Here is a 20269-nt window from a genome sequence, read left to right on the forward strand (position 1 = left end):
ATTTTAAATTATTTATCACGTAGGTACTCAAATATGAGATTATTATTCGTCAAGTAATACCTTTTTTTGTGATACCTTAGACAAGCGTTTAAACGCTGATCGACGTTAGTTTTACCGATCCGACAAAATACTGAATAGTCATTGGTCGTCTATGACATCATAGGCTCCCACCGACCAATCACAAATCAGATTAAAATAAAGTTATTTTACTTTGATCATCATTTCTGAAACTGGAAGCAATTAACGTTTACCACGTGGACACGATTAAGAAAAAAAGAAAAACAAATTGAGTTCGTCGCCCCGACGTTAATGTCATTATAAGATACAGATTAATGTAACAGGAAAAACATGCAGACTCTATTCAAAAGTACGAAATAAATTAAGTTGTTCAAAGCAATTATATTAAAGACGAGTTAGCGTTGAAATGAAAGTGAGCGCTGTTATATGGTATACATGCATCTTGTTTATTAAATTACATTTTCTGTATTCGATTTTTAACTTCAACTTTATAATAGATTTCTAACTTTATATCTTTCTGGTAGTAAAATATGCAAGCATTCAAAAATACAAATTAAAGATACAGATAGATACACCAAAGGCATAGAAATGTTCGTGGAGTTACAAATACAACAATAAATGTGTTTTTCTTATTTAAAAAAGTATATATCGTCGGCTTATTGCAAGAATTCATTAAGTGACCAAAGTAAAATAATGAGTAATCAATTAATGAACTTTTTCAAACTTCAATATACAATTTCGATGTCAAATGAGATAGGAACAAAGAAAAAACCAGCAGAGAAGTAGTGTTATATTTATTGTTATTGAAATAAACAAGAATAATTTTTTTAAACATAGAACTTTTTTTTTAAAAGCTAAAAATACAAGTTAATGACTTCTTGCCAAAAACAATTTAACACTTATCTTAACTTATCATTTTCTGAACTAAAATTTCAAAATAAAATAATAGGCTTCGTTTTTATAAGAATATTATTTGTTATGGCAAAAATTCACAATATTGCTTAATAAAAATAAACCAAAATTAACTCCTAAAGCAAAACGAATTTTTAATAACAATTTCGCATAAACACAAACCTTGGCAGTAAATTAATAGTATATCTTTGACATGTAAGTTTGTTAATATTAAGTTCTATATTTATTTATTTATTTATTTATTTATTGATCAGCCTCCGCATGAACACAAATTTGTATTTTATTCTAAATACCCTAATTCTTTGGAAATTAAAACACAATTCATCAAGTAATAATGAACCAGTACAACGAAAATAATCTAGTTTCGGTAAGGAATGGAAACAAATAACAAAGTATTAAAAACCTAAAATAAAATATCAATATAATTTTTTTATCATAAATCAATCAGTCTTAAAGTAGGAACTTCGTAAAAACAGTCAGTACACGCCTTTGTTACTCTTCGACATCTTCTCTATCTGAGTATTCTTCTTCTGGCAAAAAGTCTTGTCCTTCTTTCTCTGGTAAGTTCTGGTAACAATGATGTAGTTCAGAGGGTATGATTTTTTCTTTGCACATTTTTAGTAAATCCCTTTTTTTGGCTTTTGTGATAGCTAACTTTTTTTTTAGGCTTTCTTCAGAGTGTAAGTATTATAGTCAAATTCACGGTGCACGGTGTCTTTGTTATGTTTGCGCTTTCGTAGATTAATGTTTTGACTACCTGCCTGACTATCAGCAAATGGACTTGATATGTTCACTTCCTTATATTCGGATGTGTAATCATAGCGATATTTAACGATATTGGGTGTTGCTTTCTCAAACCTAAAACATTTAACTTTCAGCCACTGCATTTTTTCCCCATCAGTAGAAACTAATCGATTTTGTAATAAATTTTCTTTTAAATTTTAAGTCCAAAATATCAGTATTTTCCATCACTATAGGTTCATATGGTTTCTTGGCGATACTTTGCTTTTAATTTCTGCTTGACCTCGTAGTCTTATGACATTACAAAGATCTATCATTGACAGCACTGGCATATGCCGCATTTGATGTTCAATCGCGCTGTGCATACTGTCCACTTCCATGTGAGTGTGTCCAGGCTCTAGATATTTGTGCTCTTTAACTTCGAGGTGTGTTGTCTGCACCAAATAAAGAAGCAAGCATAACAGATATTGGTTGCGGTTTTGCCCCCCGCAGGTATCAGAAAATATTGATATCTCTGTTACTTTTAATGGCAAACGTTTTATTCATAGAGCTGTTCCTACCTCAGCACTTCCTTTTTTTCCATCTATTTCCGACCATATATAACAAAAGCCATCATTTGGAGAACGAGCTTCGTAAATAGTAGCATTGTAAACGTTCAGCTTCCGAAGGTAATACAAAAGAGAGACATTACTTGATGGCATATGAAGAACCTTTTGTAAATCTAACGTAATAGAATCAAAGTTTTCATCTGAATTATCCCGAATTTTGTCCTCCTCTTTAGCTTTTCTACTTTGTTCTTTTAACAGCATATGTTCTTCATACTTTTGTTCCAATAAAGGAAGATCTGCCGACTTTTCTTTTTTAGCGGTGTTATATTTATGGTGTTATATTAATTATTTTTGGCCAAATAACTATGAGAATTAACTAGTAAATTACATTAGAAAAAGTCACTAAGATTCTTTTAAACCCTTTTGATGCGCATAATGTTTTAACAGAAATAATTATGTGCAGATAATGAATTTTAGCCAGTTGTTACTAACAATGTTGTAAGTAAAACATATTCCTATAAAGTCATCAAGTACCTTTATTTTTTTCACACATACATTTACCTTTATCACTAGGAATCACTATTGCTGGTTAGTGATTTTCGAGCTATCATAAAACAGAAAATAGTAATTATCGACTTTATGTGTTGGTTATAACGTCTTAATTTGAAAAGCTAGAAGATCGTGAGTTTTTGCATAATATTAAGATTTGAAAAGTAAATTCCTTTGTGCTTTTAACTGTACTTGATGACTTTTTGTAGTTAATGACTTCTTGCAATAAACCGACGATATAATGGTGTGTAATATTGTTGTGTGTAAAGCAAAGCCTGGAAAGATAAATATGACCCAAAGATTGTGGCTTGACTCAAACAGGATGCGAAAGATGATGGCTTTTGGCGTAACTTAGGAAGTAACTTATATTCAGCTGAGGGGTGATGTAATGTGTAGAAAGATGAACAGAAAATCTTTTTTTTTTTTTAAATTAGCATTTATATGATTGAATCATGAATTTAATAATATATAGGTATTTGATGATGATTAATAAAATGAACCCGATCATTACATATTTTTCGCATTGCGTTCGCTACGCAAATAAGCTGTTTCTCTTCATCATCATACAACATTGCGCGTTACTTTTACTTTTAATGAAATTCTATAGTCACTTGAATGTGAAACAGCGAAAATTAGCGTTACACAAACATGTGAATATTATACATGAATCGAGAGCCGAGATGATCCGGTGGATAGAACACTTGCGTCTTTTTTATCATGCGCTTAATTTATGTTTATAATTTATCTCGTGAAACAACATTGTTGAGACTCTGAAATCTGCCACATATCAACGTACCCGTCCGCAGCGTAGTGGAACATGCTTTAAACCTTCTCTTCAAACAGCCTCAACCCAGCGACGGGAAATATACAGGCTGTTACTTTGAACATGTGAATTATGCGCTTATTTCAGTGATTTACATTTATCTAGCAATATTTAAACAAACAATCATCTATTAGCTAAAGTTATATCATTAATATTTTTTAAGATATGGTAACAAATATTAATACCGAAGAAAGTTTTCTTGGTATAATGACTTTGATAATTAAATGGTAGAAACGATAGCGACTTACTATGAAGTTGCAATTTTTAAGTACGTTACGTTCCTACATCACGCCAGCATCGAATATTTTTCTTCAACATTTTCTATCAATATGAATTTTACTTTATTTTCTAGTTGCATTTAATTTGTACTTTTGTCTCACTTTAAACAATTTTACATTTAAAAATTAAAGATTATATTTAATTATTATATAATAAAAAATAATAGGGTTACTACAACTATTCAGAATAATTTGAATACATATCAAAAAATTGGCTTTGTTTTTAGACAGTTATATCACAATGCATGAGGTGCTTATAACTCGATTACAATAGATTTTAACAATGCAATGGAATTCCTGATAGAAGGTAATGCTGAAGGCACTTTTATATTAATTTGATTAGAAATTGAAAACAGCCATTTCAACTGTAAATTGAAATAACATACAGATAAGTATTCAAATTAAAGCTTTAATTCCAAGATTACCAGAATATATAAGATGATATAAATGTAGATACGGGTTGAATGGAGGTGTCGTCCACGCATTGTTTTGAATGTTATTTTAATTTTATGTAATGTTAATCATTACATAGTATAAAACAAAGTTGCTTACCGCTGTCTATCCCTTATGTATGCTTAGATCTTTAAAATTTCGCAACGGGTTTTGATGCGGATTTTAATAGATAAAGTGGAAAATACAGTAAAGAAACAGTAATGATTTTAGAAGTTCTAATATATTTAGCATCAGTATTAAACAAGTGCGAATCCGGGGCGGGTCGCTAGTAGAATATGATTACTTTCATAGTATGGAAACAATCACAATTGAATATTTAACCTTACAAACTATCCACAGAATATCTCATCGAGTCCAAAGGCATTGAGTTAAAAGGCTTCACTTTATGTTAGCATAGTTCCCGTAAAACGGAAGGACTTTGTAATTTCCAACCGGATGAGGTCAAGTATGGTGTCGACATCTAAAATAGCGAAGCGTGAAGGTACCGAGGAAGTAATGGCCTGAATTTCAGACTATTGGTAGGCGTTTCACATTGAATAATTAAGGACTTTACAATCATTTGTTTGAGAACTACTTTGAAGGATTTTATTTAATGATAAGATTTCGTTACTGATTGTATATGGAATATCGAGATTATATTTCAGTATCATATATTATTTATCAGAAAAATCATTTATAAGTAATAAAAAGGCTTAAATATAAAGGCTGGGCTAGTCTTTTCTACAGTTGGAAAGGTTTTGCCGTTTATGCTGTTTTCGAAGTCTTTTCAGATAAAACAATAGCAAGCTGTTTTCCTTCACGAATCGAATTATTAACATGCAATTAAACATTCATTGGTACTTGCCTGGATTTCAACCCACAACCATAGGTTAAGATTTAATAGTAAATTTTGAAAATAACTACCATCCTCACCTTCACTCTTAAAAGCACTGGAGTGGCAAATATTCACAAAAAGGCAAATACAATTACAGTTAGTACAGTGACTATTATTCATGTAATTACCAAAAAAAATATTAAAGAATGGAGAAACCTTTTTTTTAAACAATAAATTGAATGCGAGTATTCATTAAATTCGTTGAAAATTCAATTTAAAGATGTGAAACAACAAAAGAGGTTACGCAAGAAGACTCGACGACCCTGTGCCATAGTTGGATGGCTTCTTCGTATGGGCGATACTTAATTTACATGTTATTCGTTTTTTAATATGTTACTTTTATGAACAGATGTTCTTTTCATATAGGCATTTTATCAATATTATCAAAGTCTACGTATGTATGTGAAAGTAATTGTTCGTTTTGATAAAATTTGGTGTTAAGAAAGATAGGCTAGTCTTTATCCTTAACACTTAGAGTAACACACTTAACAATAGTATGAAATACGCAATGATATTTTACCATTTCTTCAACAATAAGGGTAATTATACATAGTATCATACACAATACAAGTACCTATCTTATACAATACAATTAAACCTCATACACTGAAGATGTTCAAATTTATTCGAATTAAATAGTAAAGAATAGGCATTAAGCTGACAAAGACTTCTACTATTGCAATAACAATTCATATAGTTACTGAGTCACCGAATACGGACCTGACGGCTTGAATGGTGCATATAAATTAGGAGCGTAGGAAGACCCAGGACACGAACCACGCATGTGTCCGTTTTAGACATATTATCAAAGAAAAGGACAGATATTGCAGATGTTATACAATAAACTATTGCGCTTTCTTTTTTTAACCTTCATGTTAATATGGATAGTGTATTCCGTCATTATTATTATTTTTATTCTTATATTTTTTTTTGTTCCTCAGTTAAAGAAATAAATAATTTATACATACAAATTAAGAAAAATATATAAAAATTGTATCGTCTATCTCTCAATAACGTTAGTAGTAATCTGTGGTTAACGGTGTTGGTTTCACAATTATGTATTTTTAAATCTAAGCTTAGTATTTAGACCTATTGTGACGCTGTTTGTTAAACCCGAATAAATAAATAAAAAATAAAATTTTATTTACATTTAGTGACCAGCCTTGGGTAGCACGGAAATATACTACAGAATTTGTTTATTGACAACATCACATAATGGGAAATTTGGTGTTTCTTTCAAAATCAAAATAAACTTTATTCAAGTGGGCTTTTGCAGGCACTTTTGAATCGTCATTTAACAATTAAGTGAAGCTACCAACGGTTCGGAAAGTAGATTCTACTGAGAAAAACCGGCAGGAAACTCAGTAGTTACTCTTATTCAACAATTACAAAAATACAGTCATGTTAGTTAATACAATTATTTAAATTGATATATCCTGCCTGGAAGTCAACATGTATTAATTCCACGTCTTTTTATCATCTACAAAATCTTGTATCGAACAATACGCCTTTTTTACCAATGTATTTTTTATAAACGATTTGAATTTACGAGACGGCAAAGTTAAAAATGTTTAACTTCTTTACTATATTGCCCATGTATTATATACAAAAACCTTTCTCTTGAAACATCTATTAAAAATACCGCATCAAAATCAGTTGCGTAATTTTAAAGATATAAGCTTACATAGGGACAGTCAGCGACTATGTAAAGAAGAAGCGTCGTATTGTCGCTGTTGGCGACAGGTTGGACACACGAAGACTACCTTTAGTCTGTTTGTAGTACGATAAATACAAGCGAAATAGGTCGTAACCCGGTAAATAGACAGCTGAAGCGATAACGATCATAATATTTGTATTCCACTCGTAAATAACATTGTTAGGACTGCTTGATGTTTGTTGATTAATAGTTGGTAGATCTTATCTTATATATTACTACTTGATTTGTAGTCGCTCTTTCATAATAGTCTTGAAATTTGTTTTTCTCTGTGCAATAAATATATACTTAAGACTTTTCAAAATTGTGCAATGAACATGACATGTATTATTGTTCATTTTTAAATCATTGAATTAGAAAATCGAAACCGTAATTAGCCTTTTCTTAACTACCTTTAGAAGTATTGTTTTAAATCGGCGTGTTGATATTAGTAATTTTATTTCACATCAGTTATTCTTCCGCCAAATAACAGTACTCAGTATTGTTGTGTTCCGATTTGAAGAGTGAGTGAGCCAGTGTAACTACAGGCACAAGGGACATAACATCTTAGTTCCCTAGGTTGGTGGCACATTGACGATATAAGGAATAGTTAATATTTCTTACAGCGTCATTGTCTATGGGTGATGGTGACCACTTACTATCAGGTGGCCTATAGGCTCGTCCGCCAACCTATACCATAAAAAAAAGTAATACAGCCGTAACACTGTCTTCGGGTTTATAATTCCCAAAGCAGTATATAATGGAACGATAGTTACTTAATATAATTAATTTAAAAAATGAAAGTGATTTAGTATTATATATAAAATCATTAGTATTTATATTGATCATTATAGTGATCTAAATGAAAAGCGCAAGATTAATTATAAACGATTCCGTTAAATTGATTACAGAATCGAGTGAAAGTTAGTTTTATTATGTTAGGAATGTAGATTGGAAGTTGAAATAGAGACAGTCTTTGACGAACGGACAAAAGGCAAGTATTTGGTAGGCAAATAAAAATCGCTTCTGATATAATTCATCAAGTAATATCTCTTGTAATTGAAGTACCCGTATCTGGTATACTTTCGCTTGATTTCTTTTGTATTCAATTTCATTTTAAAACTTCAAAGTTTTTTTTTTTATTCAAAGTGAACGGTGTCTCGGAATTCGTTTTGTAATTAGATATTATTTCAGATATAAGCATCTTTATATATTTTATTGGACCGATTTCACAAGCGTATTCAAATGGAAGTAGGAAGAAATACAACAAATCTTAGATTTACGTATTTCATACCATTTGCTAAAAGCTTTCATTTGGTGGTAGGGCTTTGTGCATGCCCGTCTGGGTAGGTACCACCCACTCATCACATACTATACATTCTACCGCTTAAAAACAGTACACAGTATTGTTGTGTTCCGGTTTGAGCGAGCGAGCCAGTGTAACTACAGGCAAAAGGGACAGAGCATCTTAGTTCCCAGGGTTGGTGGCACATTGACGATGTAAGGAATAGTTAATATTTCTTACAGCGTCATTGTCTATGGATGATGGTGATCACTTACCATCAGGTGGCCCATATGCTCGTGCGCCAAGCTATTCCATAAAAAAAGCTCAGTTATGTTATTACCAACAGTCCCTGATTAATATGTCTTTAATTATAATACAACACTACTTTTCTTAACCACTTATTTCCTCTTTAATTTCACATCTAAAATTCCTATAACAGTTTAGTAGACGATCAAAACGCCATTTATTCATAAATCCAAATCTAATAAATAATGAATATCATGATTAATCAAGTTGTCGACCAAAAATATCACGTCAATTTCGTCTACTAATGTAGTTTATTTGTTTTATTTTCCTGTTGAGGTTGGGATAGAGAATCCATTTATTTTGCTCCACATCTTCTTTTCAACTAACACCTTCATCATTCAGACACATTATACAGAATTACTTTTCTAATTGACTGAAATTAAATAAAACTCAATACAGTTTGCACGAGCTAAGATGGCCCGGTGGTTAGAACGCATGCATCTTAACCGATGCGGGTTGCGGATTGCGGGTTCAAACCCAGACAAGCACCACTATATATATATATATATATATATATATATATATATATATATATATATATATATATATATATATATATATATATATATATATATATATATGTGCTCAATTGTGTTTATAATTCATCTCGTGCTCGTCGGTGAAGGAAAACATCGTGAGGAAACCTGCAAGTGTCTAATTTCAACGAAATTCTGCCACATTTGCATTCCATCAATCCGCACTGGAACAGCGTGGTGGAATACGTTCCAAACCATCTCCTTAATGGAAGAGGAGGCCTTATCTCAGCAGTGGGAAATTTACAGGCTACTTTAGTTTACTTTTTTACAGTTTGCACGAGACGAAATGAAAAATAAAACCAACATTTTTGACTGCATTCGTAACTCGTCTCACATTTAACAAAATTGACGTGCAAGTTACAAATAAGGAGTGCGTTTTTGTTGCAACCGGTTCGCTCGGCCACTGAGTCACTCAGGGCTGAGTATCTGTTACGTAACATAAGGTTTCAAGATTTATAATCATTCATTCTACTTACATTTGAAATAAATAAAATATAAATTATATAATTAATAATTGCTATTCGTAACCTTGTATGTTTATTTTATTTTAAAACGTTTTATGTGAATTCTTATTCTATCTGTGCGAAAGAGTTACAGCAGCTAGTTACATAAACAGAATAAAAATGTGTGCTCAATTAACAAGAAAATAATTTATAAACTTAAATATATTTTCATTAAGTTAATATGGTTGGCCGATTAATTTTTATTCCAACGTCGGTTGACATAAAAATAATCTAAAATTAAAAACAAAAAAAATAACTAGCTTCAATTTCAATTGGACCAAACGGGAAGTTTTTGTTCCAAACAGAGATATACGCTACGGATTTGAATTTTAATAAATGTATAGATATATATACATAAATATCATTAAAGAACTAAGAATAGTTACAATATAGCTCAGCTGTTAAGCAAATTGAATTTTAATCTTTATATTCTCTTCGATTGGCATTTTCAATTTTACGATCAAACCTAATTCAATAGTTTCTTGTGATTGTTGATTATATTATTGTGACGATTACATAAATGACTTCCGTAGGTATATTTCCCCACAACTGTAACTTGTAACTGATTACAGATGTGGCGACAAAAAGCTTGCGTGGAACAATAACGTGGCTGCATGCGCTCGAAGTGCCGTTACTACTGACATAACGAATACCATTTTTACTAGGTAGATAAACACAGTTCCTACTTAGTAAATCATTATGAAACAAAACATAATGATGGGAAAATAAGTCAATTCATATTTTAGTTACTTTAAATTTTCATACTAGTGCTTATTTATGTTAAATAAATAAGAGGAAAGAACGTAACTGAAATACGTTAATTATTTCATATAACAATTTTTAGACAATCAAAATATTTTATTATAATACTAGCGAAATGCCCCGGCTTCGCCCTTATAAAATACCGATAGTTATATTTCTTATATACTTACTACAAGTACTACATAATATATGCTTATTTACGACATCACATTAGGAACTTCTAAAATTACTTAGTGTTTCTTTACTATATTGTCCGTATATTATATACAAACATTTTCCTCTCGAATCAATTTATCTATTACAATAAACCGCATCAAAATCCGTTGCGCAATTTTAAAGATCTAAGCATCCATACAGTCAGAGAGTGGTAAGCGACTTTTTTTATACTAATGTAAACATAATGATAATGTAGTAGTAAAAGAGTGGTGTATAACAAGCTAAGAAAAAAATTAACTTGATAGTCAATATATTTTAGCGCCACAGGCGTTTAACTCACACGGTCATTCGTCACGTAAATACGACCTTGAAATTATTCTCCCAAAGAAATTTCACTTTAAAAAATACAGTGAAAAATAAAACTTAAACGTCAGATATTAGTCACGAACGGCTGGCGCGGATTCGATTTTTACAAACACGTTTGCTGTGCCGGCGATTACTTAGGTTGGAGACGTTATTAGGTATCTTCATCAAACAACATAAAATTATAGGTCTTGATATTTGCAGTTCTTTTGACCCATTAAAAATTTGACTTCAAATCAAACAAGCAAGCAATTTTATGAAGCTAATTTAGTAAATGAATGTGTTCATACCTTTTTAAGTTAATTTGGTAGTGTAGCATTGTAATCTTGTTACACAACACAATTTGACAAAAGCATATAAATTATGTTTAAAAATGAAAATAGAAAGCGTAATTTTGTAATCTAGACTTAATTTGATGTTTTTATAAGCTGTTTGTATCTACACCATTTTTATTGTGTTCATGTATATACCACCCAAGTAGTTAACAGAATATTTAAAAAAAAATTAAAATTGCATTGCGCCCAACTTAGATTGAACTTACTGTACTAATAATAAAGGTGCATATGTGAAAGCAAGAAAGCAACATATCATTCGCTTAACGAGTACATTCTTCCATAGGAATTACTCACGATTAAATATCTAGTCATTAATTGCTTGCGCTAACCTTCACACTAAAATAAATTATATTCTCCAACGCGTGAGTCACGCGGGTGAACGGTGTCAGTGCGTCTGCGCATGGCGTTACTTGTCAATGGTTAATTAAAAAAGACAACAAATTATGTACGGTTAGAAAAAAACGTATGTTTGTGTCTATAAAATATTGAATTCGTTTAAAAAGAAATTTATATGCAATTGTTTACCTCTAAAGTACGTATGTATTTAACGTTACGTACATACCTGTAGTTATGTAATACTAGTTGCCGCCCGAGACTTCGATCGCGTTTTAGCGTGTTGGTGTCATGAGAAAAAGTAGCCTATGTCCCTACCAAATTTCATCAAAATCGGTTCATAGGTTTGGTAGTGAAAGAACGACAGACAAACAGACAGTCAGAGTTATTTTCACATTTATAATATTAATATAGATAGTATAAATGATAAAACATCATTGAAGCACATCACTGCCACGTGATATTGTTATAAAATATCGACTGTAGCGTCGGCGTTATTCATCAACTGTGGGATGGAATAACATTGAAATTTATTGCATAATTTTGTCATACGAAGAACAATTTGAGGATAACTTATATCTATATATAGATAACTATTATTTCCGTAAAATGTTGATGCAAAGTCGCTAATAAGCATATACAATTAAACAAAGACTGTAACGAGGAACATTCAAAATAAAATTATTTAAATATTACAAGAACTTTTAAGATAATCTTTAATAGGTAATAAGCCTGAATTAGAAAGCAAACTTTTTAAAGGCCAATATATTTTCATTAAAATTAACTTACAATTACATTTATACTGTAAAGCGTTAACACGTTATCAAAGGTAATAATGTGAAATCTACTGAAAAATGTTAAGAATATGAATAGGAAGTCTTTATTAAAACTTACTTTTTAGGCTAAACGATTTAATCTAAAATTATACAATAGTATACCAAAAAAAAGTAACAATATAATTAGACAATTTTTTAGGTAGAATGGAGGGCAAATGTGTTTTGTAGTTGTAAATGTTTTTAGGCTAAAAATTCTACAATACAGTACATCAATATACTCGATCATTAGGTACAATGAAGTTTTGTAATTACAAAGAGGAAAATGTATATCCGGTGACTGTATCGGTCGGTAATGTAAAGAATGTTAAATATTTAAACACTATCGATAGAAATTGATCCCTTTACACTTCCATTCTTATCATGTTTGTATGAATAATTTCAAAGCACTCCATCACTATATAGCTTCTACATAAAATATCAAGCCAATTGAGATCTAAAACCACATTATAAACAAATAATTCGAATACTAAACTTATTTTTAGCTTACTTGATTGGACAGTCTCGGTTTTAGGTCCAAAAAGAAGTATATATTCGTTGATTTATACACAATTGTATCAAATTCGGTTCAACTGCTTATCAGAGAAAGCGTGACAGACAAACAGATAGATAATCACATTTACAATCAAAATATTGGTATAAATAATTATTTATATTCAAACAGTTCTATTTTGTTTTCTAACATTAGATTTTGATAAAACTTTTATTACATTATAGGTTAACGATCAAAGCAAAACAAAAGTCTTTATCTCGCGACGGGAGTAATAGCTATAACGGGAATCGATGACAAAACAATAAAACCACTTATCAATACCAGATGGATAACTAAAATATACGAGGGCACGATAACTTAGCTGACTATAAAATCATAGAACAACCAATAAACATCTGTTATAATAACGAATGTTGCAATACTTTTGTAATCGAAAACAAACACACAGCAAGACATACTTGCCCTAGATTATTCCAGAAGGTTCTCCAGATGAATTTCATACACTCATAGTTATAAAACCACATAGAACATGAAATAACGTCGTCTGATACAATGGGATGTTACGTACGTAACCGACGTATTCGTCTTTAGAAAGTAAAAATAAACTACATACAGTCTTTTATTAGAGGAACAATTCAGAAGAAAGTTCCAAGAAATATGTTTCTCTTACCACAAATAGTAGAGAAATAGGATACTTATTCAAACAACTTGTATATATTTTCTTCGTGTTATAAATAGGTTATCGAAACAGCGGTAACATAGCGGGTTCTGAAGCATTAGATTTTTTTGTCTAAATATAAAAACTTTCTGCTCAGTATATAAAATCTTTTATATTTTCGATACGCTAATTAAAGTCCGATTAGCTAATCATAATGAATACTGATACTCATTGGTCACTTATCGCCAATCGGTTTTAACAGACCAATGAGCATTCAGAAAAACTTGTAAATTATTAATATGAATTTGACCAGTATTTCATAACTGGGGATTAGACAGTCAATGGAGCAGATTAGGTTCAATCGTTTGGAATATACAGTTAGACGTAGTAAGTGTTATTAGACTCTTCTATCAGAGTTAGATGGTCTGGTGTAATAGGCATCTAACTAACACTTAAACCTACGTTGTGGTCTGAGCTATCCTATAGTAAAAACTTGTTTCAAATGAAGATTGGCTATCTAGAAACAAGACCGTTTAACGTAGCTAACATTCTCTTATACTATTATGAATTAGAGAATATTTTCATATATTTCAGAGCGATTAATATAGGCACAGAATTACCTCAATTTTGTAACGAAATATTTAATAAAGATACAAGTACATAATACATGAGAATCCTTACTAATATTAGAAATATAAAAGGGTGTATGTGCACTTCCACGCAGTAAGTTTGTATGGATCTGAGAATACAAAGAGATGATACTTTTTATATCAGAAAAGTCACGCTAAACTCGTAAATATAAATGACAATAACACGATCTTAATAAATTAATAAGATTATAACACTATTACTTATAGGAAGTTATGGTATTTTCATTTGAAGTTTACTTTTTGCCGTAACCACTTCCTCCTTCCTACAAAAAACTTACTTACAACATAAATTCCTTTGAAATTCTATACCAATTGTATTGTTAGATTAATTATCAACAATATGCGTTCCATATTCAGTCTGGTCCGTATGTGTACACAAGACCATCCATAGCTGAGTTATGATTACTTATAACTGTGACCCGTTTATACTCAAGCGCCACGCTATTCTGGTTTGTGACTCACTCTTGCTAGTACTGTCACTGGATCAATTGTTTAACACCTGTCTCGAAATATATTCATTTGAGAATTGGGATATAAGAAAAACATCCATTGAATCAAAAAGACAAAATTGAATGAAACTGTGAAGCTTATATCTATCTAATTCGTATTTGATTAAAATTAATCATTGTCGAAAAAGGTCTTTACGTATAACACCTATAGTTTCCATAGATCGTAGATTTTAGGTAAAAGAAGTCTATATACTTCCATTGCGGTCAAGCTTGGTTTATACAAAAACAAACAAAAAGGTTAATTCAATATTGTGAGACAGAATTACTTTCACATTAATTATATTTGTAATTAAACAATCGGGACTTATAATTAGGTTTTCACTGTAAACCTTTTTTAAGTTTATTATTAAAAAGGTTTCTTTTATATATATGACCAAACGGACCATCTAGTGTTTCGTGAATTTAACCAATTCCCATAGACTTATGAACTGTATTGAGCATTAACCACAGCAGACAGCTTCAAACACACATTTAATTTATACCCCTTGTGTCTACAATTACACTGACTCATTCACCCAACAACCCATCAACACAAATTATGGTGGGGATACAAACAATACTAGTAAATAGTGAGTGGGTGATGCACTTATACGGAAATGCAAAAATTCAACCACATGTGTATAGACAATTTAAAAACTACACATAAATAACTTTAACAAGTATATTTAAATAAATTGGCACGGCCATTACTCCGACGCAGTTAGGTAATTACTGTATTTTTGTCGGCGTAGGTCAAGATCAATATATGTGGATATTTATGTAACGCTTATGTGAAAGGGTCGGAAACGTAATCAACATTAAAATTATAAATTAGAAAGTAACTCTGTTTGTCTGTCTGTCACTCTTTCACGATCAAGCCGCTGAACCGAATTTGTTGAAACTTGAACTCCAAGAAGGCAAAAAAGTAGCCTATGTCTTATAGCCAACTTTTTAGCCTAAGACATGACAACCAATTCCGTAAAACGCGAGCAAAGCTGCGGGCGAATACTAGTATTAATTATTTATCAGCTATTTCCTGTCATTACGCTCTGAATCTCACTGAATACAAACCACCTATCCCAATTTTCCTAACAAATCCAACTAACTAATACTTTGTCTGTTCCCACACACGAATAAACGTCTACTCTTTGTAATACTGAGGAAATAATGTAAAATATAGTAAAAATTGCTGTCATGAAAGAGGACATTAAGTAACTTATTATTATTAAAAAAAATATAAGATCAATTACTTACTAGTCAAGGCGTGTGAACTGTTAACAACTCGTATTACATAACATAGCAAACAATATCAAATATCAATCAAATTTTTTCGATTACTCTTCAAAATCGTGGAAACCCGACAAAAATATACTTTAATAACTCAGTTCATATTCAATTATTGTATTTAATTAATTTGACAAAATAAAAGATCCGCTAAGTTTCATTCGCCGGTTCTGCTTGGGTCAGGGTGTTTCTGTTTCCGAACGGTAGGTAGTGTTTAATTTGACTATCAATAAGAAAGTGTAATACTTCTACATTGAATAAAGGAATTTGAGTTTGTAATAAAAACATTAACTGTCTTTAATATATGTATTTGTATACTAAATAATTCAATGGATTTAATTACTTTGACTCAGCATATAAAAGGTTCCTATTAATCAAATTCTTTAAAAAAATATATTAATAAATCGCTACCTATATCACATTAGCTAGTAACTACATACTCTTGAAGTGTCTTATACGAGGAGTATTCAGAGTAAAATATTTATGGATGCAGTGTGTACGAGGGTACGGTTTCGATCGATAATTAAGAATAGTTTAAATGTCATCGCCTCATCTGTCTTCGGCATACCACACGCATCAAACAGATCATTAGTCCTAAACAAACTATAAAGATTAAGACGAGCTACCGACAATCTGGTCGGAGACTAACCCGAAACTACGGATTTAGAACTACGGAACAATCGCTTGAAACAAAGAATTCAAGACTCTATTTAGACGAAATAAATCCGAAAATACGTTTAAACTTTTCTTTGAAAACATCCGGTAGTTAAACTTCTGTAGTATTCATTTTACAGAGTGCCTTCTCATGTCGGAAAGACTACGTTAGGAAGCGTTATTTAAATTTCAATACGAAAACACTTTCTTTTCGTGCAATTTATAAAGTTTAAGAATAATACCAGCCATAACGGTACGGCAATCAACGCAACTGCTAGACGGGAGGCAGCGGTGCCTGAAATTGTCCAAGTACAAGCAACCCGGTGGTTACATCTCCATGGTCTTCGGAACTGTTCGTGCGTGACGATTTCTACGCATTCCGATAAGGCACATCGATGGACCCGAATACACAGCACTATCACTGAGCGATAATCACTTGGTATTAAAAAAAAAAGTGAAATGTCAAAATTCAATTAGGCGCGGAACGCATTCGTAAAATTATTATGTATCGGAGGAGGCGGTCGATGCGCGCGCAGTGGCCGCATGCCGCGAGACCGACTGACTGGGTCGGCGCTGTGCGTGCTCCGCGCTACAGGGGGATGTAGTTTCACGTGCTATGTGCGAGTAAACGAAGTCGCCGCGCATACACACTATAATATAACCAGTGTAATTAATTAATGTACTGTGTTACTGTTAACAGCTATTTCCTTATATTGAAAATTATTTATAATTGAAAAGTATTCACTACGAAATATTCGAAGATAATTAACTGAACGTAGTATTTTAAGTATTTAGTTGAACTAAGCCTTTAGGTAGTTACATCATCCTTACGAGTGAGGCTACGTGCCGTCTCTCATAAAGTGTTGTGGGCTGAAATAAATACTGTAATAAACCTAACTTATTATTATCAAAACACACAACAACACTGTACCTATAATGTTTGTAAGCAGATTATAAAAAAAGTCGAAAATACGTATGAAAGTAAATTGTACGATAATTATGTAAATTTTTAATTGAATATGAAAGGGATAGTTAAAAAAAGGCCGATCGATTTAAAAACAAAAGCATATCTAACTATATAGGATCACGCTATGGCGCGGTAGACCCCATGCAGTAACGTTTAAAACAGGTGAAACCGCGCGGAGAAGGTAGTCCAACTATAACCATAATGAATAAAAGTTATGACGTTCCAAATTCGTCTAACGCAATTTTTGACCTCAGACTCTTAAGTAGATAATTTTGTGTGGGTGTGATTTCTTATTTGTAAGTAAATAAATTATTGGATTGATAAATATATATTTTTAGTAAGTACAAAAAGTTAATTCAATTGTTTCAATTTATGTCCTCAGAATTAAATTGTCTTACTGAGAACAGTATTACACTTGAAAAACGATGAGTTAGGGCTTTTCAATCTTAGCACATAGCTAAGATCCCCTTGGGATGTTATTGGTGAAGTAGAAATACATACGATAACGTTACAGGATTTTTCAACTAAATCTTATAAATCTATAATATCAACGATGATATTACGGTGACAAACATTGGATAAACACTAGACGATAAAATTCAGCGCATATTTTAATAACAAATTCGTGTAAAAATATACGGTGCTAATAAGCAATTATATGCACATTTTTTTTAAATTGATGATATTGAGTTACTGAGTTCTCATCGGTAAAATTTACATTACGAAATGGTTCTAAGTTTATATTAAAATTGACAAACTGATATCTAAGAGCCTACTCGAATAAATTATATTTTGATATAACAAAAATATTTATACCATACTGGGTTATTACTTACAACAATAATAATACAAAACGATCACCATGTATATCGTTCATACATCAATTAGCAAAAGGCCAATAGTCTATCATTAACAGAGCATTTAATCTGGAATCACGTAAGAAAGCGCATAAGACGTCAGTTCGATGAAATTACAATTTACATGCATAATGCATCGATTGGCGATGATTTGTTACTTGTTTATTCAATTGTTAATTATTCTCGTTCGACTGCCTTCGTGGTTTCTGGTTCTGATTTCAAATCCAGACTAATATTTTTTTTTTTGGAAAATATCAATAGCTGCTCAGTCTGGAAGTTGTAAGTGTACACTCTCGTCACTCAAAAAGGACGTATATTTTGTTACTTCGCCTGAACTCTTTCCGATGTTGAAGAGAATGTGGAAATAGAGGATGCACATGTATTTAACCATACATTTGTTTACGATTATATGTCCTGCATAGTTGACTAGCCTTTCTTGATACCGACCGATTTCGATCCCGATATCGCTATGAATGACGTCATAATCATTAATTATTATCGTAAAGTAAACTAGTTTTATCTCGCGGCATTTTCCGTGACATTGAACTTATTATATACATTATATGTATACCTCGTATTTATTAACTTTGTCAACGTTTACATGATTTGAAAGATATGTGTTTCTGTGTGTATACTGGACAATATTTGGACATTTCAGCGTGACTTTATTATTATTTTATATACAGGGTTATTGGTAACTCGACGTATGTATATCCGTTAGGAGGTGATAGGGGTAACTATTTGCAATAATTTTAACTCCCAAATGCATGGTGCAAAAATGAACCATTTTTAGAGTTATCTCGTTTTCTAGTATTATAATTGTATAGTAAAAGTAGCCTACGTTGTTGAGTATTACAACAGCTATTGGCGTTAAAGTCTAGTCAAAAACGGTGTGGCTGTTCTAGAGATTAGACGGAACAAACAGACAGACTGACAGAAAAAAGTAAAAAAAAAAGTTATTTTGGTACATGCATATGCACATAGATATGCATTTAGTAAAAAGCAGTTATTTTAATATTACAAACAGAAACTTTATTATATACATGACTAGAAAATTAAGAATATCCCGTACAAATAATATTTTTACAAAATAACAATTAAATACGCCGACGTATCTTGTGTTTGTAGTTACATATTATAGAATGGCTTATTCACCATTCAATCTGGACCAGAGCAAAACATAGCTGCTTGATGCTAGCATGTAAGGTGAGTGGATGGTACCTCCACGGACGGCCTTGCACAAATCTATACCACCAAGATATCAGGGCATATTTACAAAAGAAGCTCACGAAACCTGTTTTTTGTTTTTAATTAAAAAATCATATGACAGATTTGGGTCACGGCAATAATTAAGTTACAACCTCTATTCCTTCACACTCAACACGACCGAAACAAGCTCAGGTACAGGATTAACGGCTTTACGGAACTCCTTCTTGAGGCTTTAGAATGTAAACTACTGTAAGTTACTGCTAATATAATATGTCAATAGAAAAATACAACAACTTCTATACTGGCTTAGAGCGGGGTCTTGAACTCAGGACTTAAAGGCTGCGATTTTACACCAGACCAAGGAAGCAGTCATGATATGAACATAAGTTATAACAAGTTGTCAAAATTTTTCGCTTTACAAAAAAATAATTTCCTTTATCTCCACTGCGTCTCGCGATCTACTATGTTATATATAAGGGGAGGCACCCTTCTGTGCGCATAAGATATATAAAATCATTTTTAGAATTGGCAAAATTGACAATAATAAGCATTGTAAAATAAAAACCACACCCACACACATGCAAAAACGCAAACACACGCATACATAACTTGAAACGTAGTTGCTGCAAAAGTTTTTTCATTCAATTCATTATAATTTTGAGCCCTTCAAGTATAATATTAAGCCCCCTCATATCAAATTAAATATTA

General features: G+C 31.6%; 1 protein-coding gene across 1 annotated transcript in view; it reads right to left on the reverse strand.

Moving 5' to 3' along the window:
• LOC124535279 (adenomatous polyposis coli protein-like) overlaps window positions 1-20269 on the reverse strand; it is a 75875-nt gene that overhangs the window by 26594 nt on the left and 29012 nt on the right. The window lies entirely within an intron of this gene.

The sequence above is a fragment of the Vanessa cardui genome, chromosome 14, assembly GCF_905220365.1.
Source record: "Vanessa cardui chromosome 14, ilVanCard2.1, whole genome shotgun sequence".
NCBI lineage: Eukaryota > Metazoa > Arthropoda > Insecta > Lepidoptera > Nymphalidae > Vanessa > Vanessa cardui.